Raw genomic sequence first — 15197 nt, 5'->3', positions numbered from 1 at the left:
GTGCCTTTATACTCATATTGCTCTGTGCCTATATACTCTTAGAGGACATAGCTCTGTGCCTATATACTCGTATTGCTCTGTGCCTATATACTCTTAGTGGACATTGCTCTGTGCCTATATACTCTTATTGCTCTGTGCCTATATACTCTTAGAGGATATTGTTCTGTGCCTATATACTCTTAGTAGACATAGCTCTGTGCCTATATATTAGTGTATAGAGCTCTGTGGCTATATACGCTTAGTGCTCTGTGCCTATATACTCTTATTGGTCTGTGCCTATATACTCTTAGTGGACATAGCTCTGTTCCTATATTTATTGCTCTGTGCCTATATACTCTTAGTGGACATAGCTCTGTTCCTATATACTCTTATTGCTCTGTGCCTATATATTCTTAATGTATAGAGTTATGTGGCTATATACTCTTAGTGCTCTGTGCCTATATACTCTTATTGCTCTGTGCCTATATACTCTTAGTGGACATAGCTGTGTTCCTATATACTCTTATTGCTCTGTGCCTATATACTCTTAGTGGACATTGCTGTGTCCCTATTCTCATAGTGTACAACATTCTGTGTTTTCTACACCCTGTGAGGGGGCAAAGTCTTGGAGTTCTCAGCACCCTGATAAGGGAAATCGCTGTATGATCTCAGCACCATGGGAGTGGACAGAGCTTTCTGTTTATATCACCCTGAAAGTGGGCAAGGTCTCTGTTTTTGTTGCACCCACCCGTGTTTAAAGCACCCTAAGGCATTATTCACATGTCAGCTTTTTAGTCAGTGACTCGCATCAGTGATTGTGAGCTACAATCAGGAAAGGAGACTACACAGACAACATATAGAGGGGAGATTCTGCTTTTCAATCTGCTCGTGGTTTTGGCACAAAGTCATTGATGCTAATTACTGACCAAAAATGTGTGAATAAATCCTCAGTGTAGACACAGTTTCTGTGCTTTCAGCACTCTCAGAGTGGACAAGGAGACTTTGCTTTCAGCACTCTCAGAGTGGACAAGGAGACTTTGCTTTCAGCACTCTCAGAGTGGACAAGGAGACTTTGCTTTCAGCACCTCCACAGTAGAGGGATCTCTGTGTTTTTAGCATCCTCAGAGTGGAGAATCTGCTTTTATCAGCTTTATTGAACAAGGTCATCTGGTTTCAGCACTCTCAGAGTGGTCTGTGATTTTAAAGAGGTTTTCTGGCCCCAAATAGATTTTTCATAGTGATGACCAATGCATTGGATACATCATCAGTACCTGATCTGTGGCGGTCTGACGCTGGGACCCTATGCAGATCAGCTGGTCTGGCAGCCTTCTTGCACTGTAAACTGGTGCAGTATAGGGGGAGTGTTTGCATTTGCATTAAGTAACAGGAGCAGCACTGAAATTCCAAAAAACACTACTATGCAGTGGATGGGGTTAGTGCGCTGATCCTAACACTTCAATAGGAGCAGCCTGCACGTGCTCCACATCCACCAGCAGCTTTTGATGACTGGAGCTTGCTGAAACATCTTATCTGTGTCACATAATGGCATATCTTATGTCATGGGATAAGTCATTTGTAAGAAAAGTCTCTTTGAGCATGGAAAATTCCTTTAAGAAAATGTCAATGCTTTCAGCACCCTCAAAATCATGAACAACACTCAGCACCAGTTGTGAGAACATCTGTTCAACACCATCACAGTGGACAAAGTCCTCTGCTTTCAGCACCCTCACAGTTGTCAGTACTCTCTGCTTTCAGCACCCTCACAGTTGTCAGTACTCTCTGCTTTCAGCACCCTCACAGTTGTCAGTGCTCTCTCCTTTCAGCATCCTCATGGTTGTCAGCGCTCTCTGCTTTCAGCACCCTCACAATTATCAGCGCTCTCTGCTTTCAGCGCCCTCACAATTATCAGCGCTCTCTGCTTTCAGCACCCTCACAGTTGTCAGTACTCTCTGATTTCAGAACCTTCACAGTTGTCAGCGTTCTCTGCTTTCAGTGCCCTCATGGTTGTCAGCACTCTCTGCTTTCAGCACCCTCACGGTTGTCAGCGCTCTCTGCTTTCAGCACCCTCACAGTTGTCAGCGCTCTCTGCTTTCAGCACCCTCACGGTTGTCAGCCCTATCTGCTTTCAGCACCCTCACGGTTGTCAGCGCTCTCTGATTTCAGCACCCTCACGGTTGTCAGCGCTCTCTGCTTTCAGCACCCTCACGGTTGTCAGCGCTCTCTGATTTCAGCACCCTCACGGTTGTCAGCGCTCTCTGCTTTCAGCACCCTCACGGTTGTCAGCACTCTCTGCTTTCTGCACCCTCACAATTGTCAGTGCTCTCTGCTTTCAGCACCCTCACAATTGTCAGTGCTCTCTGCTTTCAGCACCCTCAAAAATTGACAACATTTGTGACTATTTGGCACAGTCAGAGTTAAAATGGTTTCTATGCTTTCTGCACCTTTAGAATAAACAAAATTTCTGTGATTCCAGTCCCATTTCCATGGACAAGTCTGTGGTCTCCCCTCAGTAGTAAAGTTGACAGTTCCCTATCTTTCAGCACCTCAGAGTAGACAGCTCCTCAGCTTTCAGCACCCTCAGAGTGCACAACACCCTGAGCTTTCAGCACTATGAGGCTGGACAGGACTCTCTGCTTTCAGCACCTCTGAGATGTCCTCTGTGCACAGAATTGGAAGGAGTCCCTGCTCACACATTACCGGGAAGTGGATGCATATATCAAAGCCATGTTCAAAACAATTAGATGTACCTTTCTGGGCTGTCAATCTCTGTACAACACATGTCACAAGGCATCATTGTATCTTATACACACCTGCTTATAGCCCTGTGAATATAAGTGTGTGATACAATAAGAAATGTATAGATAGGGCTTGGAAACAAGTGCTAAAAAGTGGCATCATAGAGATGAATCAGAGTTTAGATAGATAGAGAGTTAGATAGATATAATAGATAAATAGATAGATCGATAGATAGATATGAGATAGATATATATGAGATATATAGATAGATAGATAGATAGATAGATAGGAGATAGATAGATAGATAGATAGATAGATAGATAGATATGGGATGATAGAATGGTCAGGATAAGACGTAACTATAACCTCATGCCTTTTCTTATGTCTCCATGCCATTCTTTTGAATACATTGCACTTAGTATACTGATCCCTGAGATAAAAATGTAGGATCAATTTGTAAAATATGATGTTTTGATAAGATGCAGAATATTGACTGTACAGATGCGGTGTGTAGTAGCTGCAGACCATAAAGATAATTCTCTGTATTTTCAGCTATTTTGGAAAGCACAGAAAACACAAGTTTAACAAAATGTCAGCTTTATCTGTGCTGCATCTCTCTGATACATTGTAACAATCTATATATATATAAAACTCAAATCCTGTAGCAGTCTGCTCTATACAAATCCACAGTTCTCGCCCGATTTGGGTGAAATTTGACTTGCCCCCTCTCCACCCACAGGAGCAGAATACTGCGCACGTTACATCTCGCTAGCGTCCCCCCGCCATGAGATTGGGGCCCCCGAAGTTAGGCCCTATACGTATAATGGGGAAATGTGAAAGCACTGAGGGGAAAGCAAAAGTTGTGACTGACAGGGACGGATTATGGCCACAGCGCCAAAGAGTCGCTGCTAAAGGGGCCGCAGCACTGCACACAACACACAAACATTTCACAGACATCATATATACATCACACAGACAGCACACATACACCAACCCACAAGCACAACACCACACAAATGCCACAACACACAACACAAACACCAGACCGTTCTAGAGACACACACAACACAAACATCACCCCATAAATACCACACACACAGACATGCACACACAAGGACCACAAACGCATACAAACACACTCAGATGGATGCGGACTATGCACACGGACGAACAGAGCACATGTGTACTCACACACAACTACCATACATGGACGCTGCCCACACACAAACACATGAATCACATGTGCACATACACACATACATACACATGGATCACACACATACATGCATGCACTGATGAAACACGTCTGGTCTCCTTAGAGGCTGCTTGCACACTGCAGTATTTTTCACGGGCCTCCAGGCCAATGATTTGGCAGTTCCAAAGACTTCTTTGTGCACAAAGCTGTGAATTTTGCAGGCTCCATAGAAGTCTATGGAGCTGTAGAATCCACGGCCCGGAGACCCATGAAAAATCTTGTAGTGTGCAAGAAGCCTTACTGAGCAGCAATATTGGTCAGGGGAAAACTGCCCCATAGTAAGATTGTCAGTATTGCTTACTATACAGGGAGCTTTCATCACTGAAGCTGCTGAGGTAAAGTGAAAGCTGAGCTCTGATTGGTCTTCCTGTGAGGCGGTTTACTGAGATGTGAGATCCTTAACCACTTCCAGACCGCCCATAGAGTATATACGTCTGGAAGGTGGTTGCCGTGTTCTGAGAGGACATACCAGTATGTCCAATCAGAACACAGTAGCTGCATGAGATTGTGCAGCTGCTGATACTGGGAGCCGGCTGTATTTTCAGTCGGAGCTGCCAGAGAGATGGCAGGCAAGGTTTATTCCCTTCCCTGTCTTCTCAATCGCTGTGTATACAGCGCTCAAGGAGTGCTGTATACACGGCTATGGGCACCGCCATGATGCAACCGCCCTCTGACCCAGTGATCACGTGAATTGCCGGGCTCAGCATCTTGCTGTTGCTTCCCACAGGACCCAGATCAGCTCTATAAGTTTAAGAACAGCCTGTAGGAGACTGTGTTCCTCCTGCAACTGGAGCTAAATGTACCAGCCCCAGATACAGGGGAAATCAGTCTCTAATACAAAAAAAAAAAGTGATCAGATGTCCCCAAAGGTCTCTTATCACCTTATGGGGACGCAATCTAAAAAAATTAAAATAAAATTAGTAGAAAAGTTTTTTTCTAAGAAAAAATGTAAATAAAATAATTTAAAAAATAAATAAAATAATACGACAATAAAACGCCGTTATTAAAGACACAAATGTGTTTTAATCTTTTTTATATCCGAGAAAATATAAACATAATAGGAGGGAAATTGTGTCTGGTTTTCACTTTATTATTATTTTTTTTATTTAACCCCTTCCTGACATGCGCCGTAATAGTACGGCGCATGTCGGGTCTGTAACTATGACGACCGCCCGGGAGCCGGGCGGCCGCCATAGCCGCCGGGTGTCTACTGCTTTAAGCAGTAGATAACCAGCTCTAATGCCTCCGATTGGTCTCCGGACCGATCGGAGGCATTAACCCCTCCGGCGCCGCGGTCAAAGGCGCCCGGGATCGCCGGCTCCTGGAGCATGCTCCAGGGCCGACGTCATGTTGCCATGACAGCCGGGAGCCTGTACAAGGCTCCCAGGCTTGTCTGCAAATTCTTTCTTTTGCAGGCTGGTCTATGCAGCCTGCAAAAGAGAGTATGATTTTTTGCAATGCATTGCAATGCATTAGCATTGTAATGCATTGCATTAGTGATCAGACCCCCTGGGGTTCAACACCCCTAGGGGGTCTAATAAATGCAAAAAAAAAAAAAAAGTAAAAAAAAATATAAAAAAAATTAAAAGTATTAAAAGTTAAAATCACCCCCCTTTCCCTATAACACATATAAAAGTTGTTAAAAACTGTGAAACATATACATGTTAGGTATCCCCGCGTCCAAAATCGCCTGCTCTACAAACCTATAAAAATATTTCTCCTGTTTGGTAAATGCCGTAGCGGGAAAAATAGTCAAAAGTGCCAAACCGCCGTTTTTTCACTGTTTTGATTCTGATAAAAATTTGAATAAAAAGTGATCAAAGCAATAACATTTCCCAAAATGGTAGAACTAAAAAGTACACCCGGCCCCGCAAAAAAAGACGCCCTATGCATCCCCGTACACTTACGTATAAAAAAGTTACGGCCGTCGGAATATGGTGACTTTTAGAAAAAAAATTTTTTAACACAGTTTTGGATTTTTTTTAAGGGGTCAAAATGTAAATAAAACCATATAAATTTTGTATCCCTGGAACCGTACCGAAACACAGAATATAGGGGACATGTCATTTTGGCTGCACAGTGAACGCCCTAAAACCAAAGCCTGTAAGGAAGTCTCAGAAATACATTTTTTCTTCAAATCCACCCCATTCTGAATTTTTTTCCTGCTTCCCAGTACATTATATAGAATAATTAATGGTGGCATCATGAAGAAACATTTGTTCCGCAAAAATTAAGACCTCATATGGCTCTGGGAGCGGAGAAATAAAAAAGTTATGGGGTTTAGAAGGAGGGGAGTCAAAAACGAAAAACGAAAATCAAAAAATGCCATCGGCGGGAAGGGGTTAATAACACAAAGTGCTACTTAAAAACTTTATGAAATAGTTTTTCCTCTCTGTTACGGTAATTTTTATATTGTATGGTGTTGTTGGGGGTGGGGCTATAACCTTTAATAACGGTGTTTTATTAGCGCATTAATTTATTTTTTTATTTTAATTATTTTATTTTCATTTTTTTAAACTTTTTTATTATATTTTCTTTTCTTTTCTTTTTTTTTCAGATTGTGTCCCCATAAGGTCATAAGAGACCTTTGGGGACATCTGATCACTTTTTTTTGTTAGGGAGGCTGATTTCTCCTATAATTGGGGCTGGTACATGTAGCCTCAGTTGCACAAGGAATCCAGCCTCCTGCACACTGTTCTTTACACTTACAGAGCTGATCTGGGTCCTGTAGCTCTTGTAAGACACTGAGTCTGGCAGATCACGTGACCGCCGGGTCAGAGGGCGGCCGCATCATGGCGGCGCCCATAGCCGTGTATACAGCGCTCATTGAGCACTGTATACACAACAATAGAGAAGGCAGGGATGGGAATAAACCTTCTCTGCCTTCTCTTTGGGAGCTCCTGCTGAAGTTACACACACAAGCATAGGAGAAGATACAAAACTTCATGTAGATGTTGACCATTGTCCAGATGTACATTTAAGTCATATTTAACGGGCTGTTCAAGGGGCTGGATATTAACTTATAGGATCGAAATCTTTCTGTAATGAGGGAACAAGTTTATTTCACATAAAAACTTTGCAAGATACAATTCTTGCTACCTACAGTCACCACTAAGGGGAGCTATGGGGCTTGCTGCTCTACACTGAGCTCTACAAGTTGAGCATGACTTAAACTTCTGAACAACTTTTTATTTTCTGGAAGTATTTGTGGGATTATTAAATATGTAACTGTACGTGTTGTTATAATTTATTAATAGATTAGGGCTCCTTTCTGTGGAATATTGTGATGAAATTCACTTCTGTGCCTTCTACAATCTTTGTTTATTGCCGGCAGGAATCCTCCCACTGCATCTCACAGATGGGGGCTCCTGTATAATACACAGAAGCTGAGGCTGGACAGTCATTCCAAACAAATATATCTCAGTCACTTTAAACCTAGAACAGTTCTGATGCCGTATGGAAAATGAGATTCCCAGCTTTCATATGACACTAGTGTTGCAATTCTATCTGTGTTACTTCCAGAGATATCAGCAGTTGATACTGTGGGGATAAGGATATTTAGCTCCATCTGCTCCAAATCCAACCGTATTTCTGCTAAATATTATTGCATTACAATATTCATGGCATGTAAGGGTTAATTCTATTCTGCTGACATGTATGTGTCAAGGGTATAAGTTAGTTTGGTGTTATCCTTACGCTATGGATTGTAAATGTTAAGGTACACCCCCTCTAATGGATATAAATGATGGACAGACACACGTCTGTCTCCCGCTATCGACACAGATGAACATCCCGACATCCAATGAAGTTCCGGGCTGATAGCATCCATACTACATTAAGGAAAGCTAACTTATGCAATGATTCAATGATACAAGTCTAATAGACAATGACTAATATATCTGTCTATCTATCTATCTATCTATCTATCTATCTATCTATCTATCTCCTATCTATCTATCTATCTATCTATCTATCTATCTATCTATCTATCTCCTATCTATCTATCTATCTATCTATCTATCTATCTATCTATCTACCTATCTATTATTCTATAAGTTTTTCCTGTACTCATTTTCCATGAAGGCTTAATTTTTTTTAAATGTACAGTCCTATGAAAAAGTTTGGGCACCCCTATTAATCTTAATCATTTTTAGTTCTAAATATTTTGGTGTTTGCAACAGCCATTTCAGTTTGATATATCTAATAACTGATGGACACAGTAATATTTCAGGATTGAAATGAGGTTTATTGTACTAACAGAAAATGCGCAATATGCATTAAACCAAAATTTGACCGGTGCAAAAGTATGGGCACCCTTATCATTTTATTGATTTGAATACTCCTAACTACTTTTTACTGACTTACTGAAGCACAAAATTGGTTTTGTAACCTCAGTGAGCTTTGAACTTCATAGCCACATGTATCCAATCATAAGAAAAGGTATTTAAGGTGGCCAATTGCAAGTTGTTCTACTATTTGAATCTCCTCTGAAGAGTGGCATCATGGGCTACTCAAAACAACTCTCAAATGATCTGAAAACAAAGATTGTTCAACATAGTTGTTCAGGGGAAGGATACAAAAAGCTGTCTCAGAGATTTAACCTGTCAGTTTCCACTGTGAGGAACATAGTAAGGAAATGGAAGACCACAGGGACAGTTCTTGTTAAGCCCAGAAGTGGCAGGCCAAGAAAAATATCAGAAAGGCAGAGAAGAAGAATGGTGAGAACAGTCAAGGACAATCCACAGACCACCTCCAAAGAGCTGCAGCATCATCTTGCTGCAGATGGTGTCACTGTGCATCGGTCAACTATACAGCGCACTTTTCACAAGGAGAAGCTGTATGGGAGAGTGATGAGAAAGAAGCCGTTTCTGCACGTACGCCACAAATAGAGTTGCCTGAGGTATGAAAAAGCACATTTGGACAAGGCAGCTTCATTTTGGAAACAAAAATTGAGTTGTTTGGTTATAAAAAAAGGCGTTATGCATGGCGTCCAAAAAGAAACAGCATTCCAAGAAAAACACATGCTACCCACTGTAAAATTTGGTGGAGGTTCCATCATGCTTTGGGGCTGTGTGGCCAATGCCGGCATCGGGAATCTTGTTAAAGTTGAGGGTCGCATGGATTCCACTCAGTATCAGCTGATTCTTGAGAATAATGTTCAAGAATCAGTGACGAAGTTGAAGTTACGCCGGGGATGGATATTTCAGCAAGACAATGATCCAAAACACCGCTCCAAATCCTCAGGCATTCATGCAGAGGAACAATTACAATGTTCTGGAATGGCCATCCCAGTCCCCAGACCTGAATATCATTGAACATCTGTGGGATGATTTGAAGCGGGCTGTCCATGCTCGGCTACCATCTAACTTAACTGAACTTGAATTGTTTGTCCAAAATCCCTTCATCCAGGATCCAGGAACTGATTAAAAGCTACAGGAAGCGACTAGAGGCTGTTATCTTTGCAAAAGGAGGATGTACTAAATATTAATGTCACTTTTCTGTTGAGGTGCCCATACTTTTGCACCGGTCAAATTTTGGTTTAATGCATATTGCACATTTTTTGTTAGTACAATAAACCTCATTTCAATCCTGAAATATTACTGTGTCCATCAGTTATTAGATATATCAAACTGAAATGGCTGTTATAAACACCAAAATATTTAGAACTAAAAATGATTAAGATTAATAGGGGTGCCCAAACTTTTTCATAGGACTGTATTTATAAGAAGCCAAGTCCTTTAATATTCCCTATGGGTCAAGTGAGAGTAAGAATTATATGAACTTGTATTATACCCAATATTTTATTGTTTCAGCAGGTGATAGTATAGGTAGATCTGCAATCTTAGTGTCATATGAAAGCTGAGAATCTCCTCTTTCAAATGACACCAGAAATGTTCTAGGTTTTAGAATGCATAAAATATATCTGTGTAAAGTGACTCTCCTTAGCCTCAGCTTTCCTGTATTATACTAGAGCTCTCCCACCAGCAGGGCTACTATTAGAGCAGTAGTGGCGGTATTGCCTTCAGGGGCCTGGCTGTGGTTGTAATTATAGGTGTCAAGTGATATAGGTACAAGCCATTGGACTTTTTTCTACTACTATAGCTGGACAGTGATGCCTTACCAAGTGGCATTATTATTATTATTATTATTATTATTATTATTAGTAGTAGTATTAGTATTATTATTATTCACTTATATTAGTGTTTGTGAATATTAAGGAAGAGGATGGAGCATTAGGGACCATTATCTTGTGTGTACGGGGTACGTTATACTGTGTGTAGGCCATTGGGGAGCATTATATATGCCTATAAGGGCCACCGGGGAGTATTCTCCTGGGCCTAAGTGGGGAGTATTATATTGTGTGAGGTGGTGCTATGGCATATTGTACTGTGTGTGGGACCACTCCGAAACATTATACCTTCTATGGGTGCCACTGGGGAGCATTATATGTACCTGCATGCACCATTGGGGAGCATTATACTGTGTGGAGCAGGAAACTGTAATACATGCCGGAAGGGAGGGGCTCGTGAATTTTTTAAAAATCATACCGGAGAGACAGCAGTGGATTTCAGTGCACGATTTCACAGAAAGGAAGTTACAAAAGTAAGTATATTACAAAATGTATTAATTGACAATGTAGTATTAATTGTTAGCAGTCACAAGAATAGCTGACCATGTAACACATGAAGAAGCCAAGTTTGCATAGTAAGGGTGAATCTTGTCCTGTCTATAATACAGAGATCTTTTGTAAAACACTTACAACTCCAACTCTTTGCATCATTCAATAGCCGCCTCTTCACTGATTCTTACGCAGTTGGATTTTTTTCTCTAGCCCCCACCATTCCTGAGCAATCAGTTCTGGCACAATTATACTGCCTATTGTCAGGTGGGTGGTCCCAGACTATCTGCTTCTGCCCACTTGACAGTGGAGAGCGTAACTAGACTATTAAGTGCTGAAACCAGCATCACTAATTGCTCTGGAATGGTGGGGGCTAGAGAGAAAATTCCAATGGTACCAGAATCAATGGAGTGGCAACTATTGTCGGGTGCAAAGAGTTGGACTTGATGGACGTGGCAAAAGATCCTACTAAATCGATACTGTCTAGTATTTGGCAAGGGTAGGGGATGTTGTAAGACCAGGAATCTCTCTTTTTGGTATTATGCGAACCCCTGCTTTATGCAGTGCTGCCTCAGATCCTACACTACAAATTCTGCATGCAGCGTCACATTAGACGACACATTCAGCTCTGCTGCATCTACAATGAGATGTTCTTTTGCTATTATCTCTCTTTCATTCCGCTACCAGTCCCACAGCACATCTCCAGTCCCTGCCATTTGTATGTAACATACAGTAGCGATATTATTAGAAAAGTTTTCCAGATGTCTCTGCATAATATCATATAATAGTTTCTTATTCAATGAGCTGAAATCTATTCAATCTGCAGAACACCGGGGGTCCGATTTAATTGGTAAACTTCTTATATAACCAAGATTATCATTCATCGAGAACTCTCCATGGCAAGCTGAAGAATCACTAATGAAATCCAATATCCGGAGCGGCGGCGCGGGTTCTCTCCACAGGTGCTGCCGCCTGCCTGGAGAACAGATTGATTTATTTACCAATCAACTTATTGAAATTAACTTAATATTTGCTAAATAAATCGAGCATGAGCCCGATGGGGTAACAATCCTGGTCCGGGGTCCGATCCTGCGTGTAAGTGGAGGAGCTCACCTGTGCATTATACTAAGAGATATCTAGCTACATTGTTACTTAGTGTGATACACAATAAATAGAATGTGTTTGTACATATATGAACGTGACATTCTGCCGTCACACCTTGACAACTACACAGAGATGAGCAGCGCTACAGGGACACCGCTTATCTCTCTCTACAGATGCTTTTACCTTTATAGTACCTTTGCTCTTATGGAGTCGACCATGTGGTTCTTCAGTAGGTGTGTGTTATATAGATCTATGTCCCAGGTCCTACAGAATATTATAATCTCTGCCACAGATTTTGTAGAACGTCATAATAGATATGTCAAATGCTGCTATGTTAATATATATCACAGCTGCTGCAGAACATCTTTATACACACCACAGCTTCTGAAGATCCAAAGATCCTGCAGATACTGCTCATAATACACACCATGGGAGCTACAGAATATCAAAGCTGCAGAACCTCACAATATAGCTCAATTCCTGCGGACATCTAATACTCAGAGATGCATTCGTTTCGGGTTTGGGTGGCTCAGATTGCTGAATCATTTAGGTTAAAGGGATTCTACCATTAAAACTTTTTTTTTTGTGGATAAGACGTCGGAATAGCCTTTAGAAAGGCTATTCGTCTCTTGCCTTTAGATGTGATCTCCGCCGCGCCGTTCCTTAGCAATACCGGTTTTTATAATTTTTATTTATTTATTTTCTTAAATGTACATTATTCCCTATCAGTATGTCTTTTTTGGAATATGGGATGGAAATCCATGCAAACATGGGGAGAACATACAAACTCCTTGCAGATGGTTTTTTTTGCCCTTGGTGGGATTTGAGCACCAGGACTCCAGCGGTGCAGGGGCTGCAGTGCTAACCACTGAGCCACCGTGTGGCCCCAATGTTTATAATGCTTTTGAAAGGAGATTGTTAAAAAAAAAACAAACAACAATTCTGCCATTTTTTCCCCATTTTTTTAATACTTTTTTATTGGTTTCATTGATTACAATGAACCAAATGCGTATTTTTATGTAAATATAATGGTGATCTGTGTTAAACCATAATATAAAACGTATTTCTTTTTTATTAGCTGTGTCAAAAACCTGCACTAGCCGGCTCCCACACCGATCAGCTGTTTGGGACTCCTGCTGGAAGTGGATGCTGCCATACATTGTATAGTGGCCATGTGACATTACTGCAACTCTGATGCCTTTGAGGTGGATGGGAGAAGAACTGTAATAGTTTATTAACAGGTTTTTATTAGAGATGAACGAACAGTGAAATATTCGAGATTAGATATTCGTTTCAAGTAGAGGCTCAATAGTCGACTACTCGATCAAATATCGAATCCCATTATAGTCTATGGGAAAAAATGCTCATTTCAGGGGAAACCACTATTCAACTAAAGGAGAGTCACCAAGTCCACGAATAGCAGGAGGAGAGTGTTTAGGAGGAGCGCTGTGCGGTTAAAGCATTACAGTCTATGGGGTCTGTGTGCTTTAACTGCACAGTGCTAGCAGTTGCGCTGATAAAAAGTAAGCTCCCTCGTAACAGTAAGCTGCCAGCTCTCCTGACTAGCAAGGATGAGACTACGGCAAACCAACGCTGGTTCTGCAGCAGGCTCATCCTTGCTAGTCGGGAGAGCTAGTAGCTTGCTGTTACGAGGGAGCTTACTTTTTTTTTTATAAATGTAGATTGTGAGCCAACAATGTACATTTTAACCCCCTCAGTATGTCTTTTTTGGAGTATGGGATGGAAATCCACGCAAACACGGGGAGAACATACAAACTCCTTGCAGATGGTTTTTTTGCCCTTGGTGGGATTTGAACCAAGGACTCCAGCGCTGCAAGGCTGCAGTGCTAACCACTGAGCCACCATGTGGCCCCTATGGAGCTTACTTTTTTGTCATAGGACTGCATTGACCAGCGTTGATTGGCCAGTGTACAGCAATCAGCCAATCAACGCTGGTTCTGCCAGAGGCTCATCTGTGAGGAGGCGGAGTCTAAAATCGGACCACAATGAAGACTGCTGTGGTCCGATATTAGACTCCGCCTCCTCACAGACGAGCCTCCGGCAGGACCAGCGTTGATTGGCCGAATGCTGTACACTGGCCAATCAACGCTGGTCAATTCATTCCTATGAGAAAAAGTAAGCTCCCTCATAACTGCAACTTGCCAGCTCTCCTGACTAGCAAGGACGAGCCTGCTGCAGAACCAGCGTTGATTTGCCGAATGCTTTACACTGTATAGCATTCGGCCAATCAATGCTGGCTCTGAATCGAATATTTACTGCGAATAGCTAGTAGTATTCGATCGAGTACAAATATTTCGAATACTGTAGTATTCTATCGAATACCTACTCGATCGAATACTACTCACTCATCTCTAGTTTTTAACTCTATATTCAAAAATGTTACCTTTTGGTAAAAACTAGAAACCATTAATAGTGCTAAACACTGAGCCACCGTGTGGCCCCTATGGAGCTTACTTTTTTGTCATAGGACTGCATTGACCAGCGTTGATTGGCCAGTGTACAGCAATCAGCCAATCAACGCTGGTTCTGCCAGAGGCTCGTCTGTGAGGAGGCGGAGTCTAAGATCGGACCACAATGGAGACTGCTGTGGTCCAATCTTAGACTCTGCCTCCTCACAGACGAGCCTCCGGCAGAACCAGCATTGATTGGCCAATGTACAGCATTTGACCAATCAACACTGGTCAATGCATTCCTAAGAGGAAAAAGTCAGCTCCCTCGTAACAGCAAGCTGCCAGCTCTCCTGACTAGCAAGGACGAGGCTGCTGCAGAACCAGCGTTGATTTGCTGAATGCTATACACGAAAATCATCGCTGGTTCTGAATCGAATATTTACTGTGAATAGCGAGTAGTATTCGATCGAGTACGAATATTTCGAATACCGTAGTATTCGATCGAATACTACTCGCTCATTTCTAGTTTTGATTATATTACAAGTATGAATAATTTCAGAAATAGAAGGGTTAATAGTTTATTTTTGTCAATCGACAAGATGAAGTGAATTAAGAAGCGAGAAATGTAAATCCCTTCAATATTTGGTGTGACCTTTGCCCTTTGCCTTCCAGCTCTTCTTCTTGGTACTTGTAGACAGTTTTTGGCTTGCTCTGTCTCTTCATGTCATCCCAGACAGACTGGAAGATGATGAGATCAGGGCAATATCTGTGGGGGCCGTATCATCACATCCAGGACTCCTCCTCCAAATGGTAAAGGTCACACCAAATATTGATGGGATTTAGATTTTTCTTTTGCTTTTTCACTTCATTTTATTAATTGACTTTGAATTAAACTATTAACCCTTCTTTGTCTGAAAGAATTCTTCATTTTGCCACATTTTTTGTACATCTGCATAAACCTTTTGTACTCTATTGTGTCGCTGTGCAATTTTTTTGGGAATTGAGTAATTTACTTTTCCTTGAGGCCTAGAAGCATTGACAGAATTATAAGCGTTGTGTCTGGAAATATAAGTAATGCTGAACATTATCCAAC

The sequence above is a fragment of the Leptodactylus fuscus genome, chromosome 4 (genome assembly GCF_031893055.1).
Source record: "Leptodactylus fuscus isolate aLepFus1 chromosome 4, aLepFus1.hap2, whole genome shotgun sequence".
Lineage (NCBI taxonomy): Eukaryota > Metazoa > Chordata > Amphibia > Anura > Leptodactylidae > Leptodactylus > Leptodactylus fuscus.
This window is presented reverse-complemented; position numbering follows the sequence as displayed.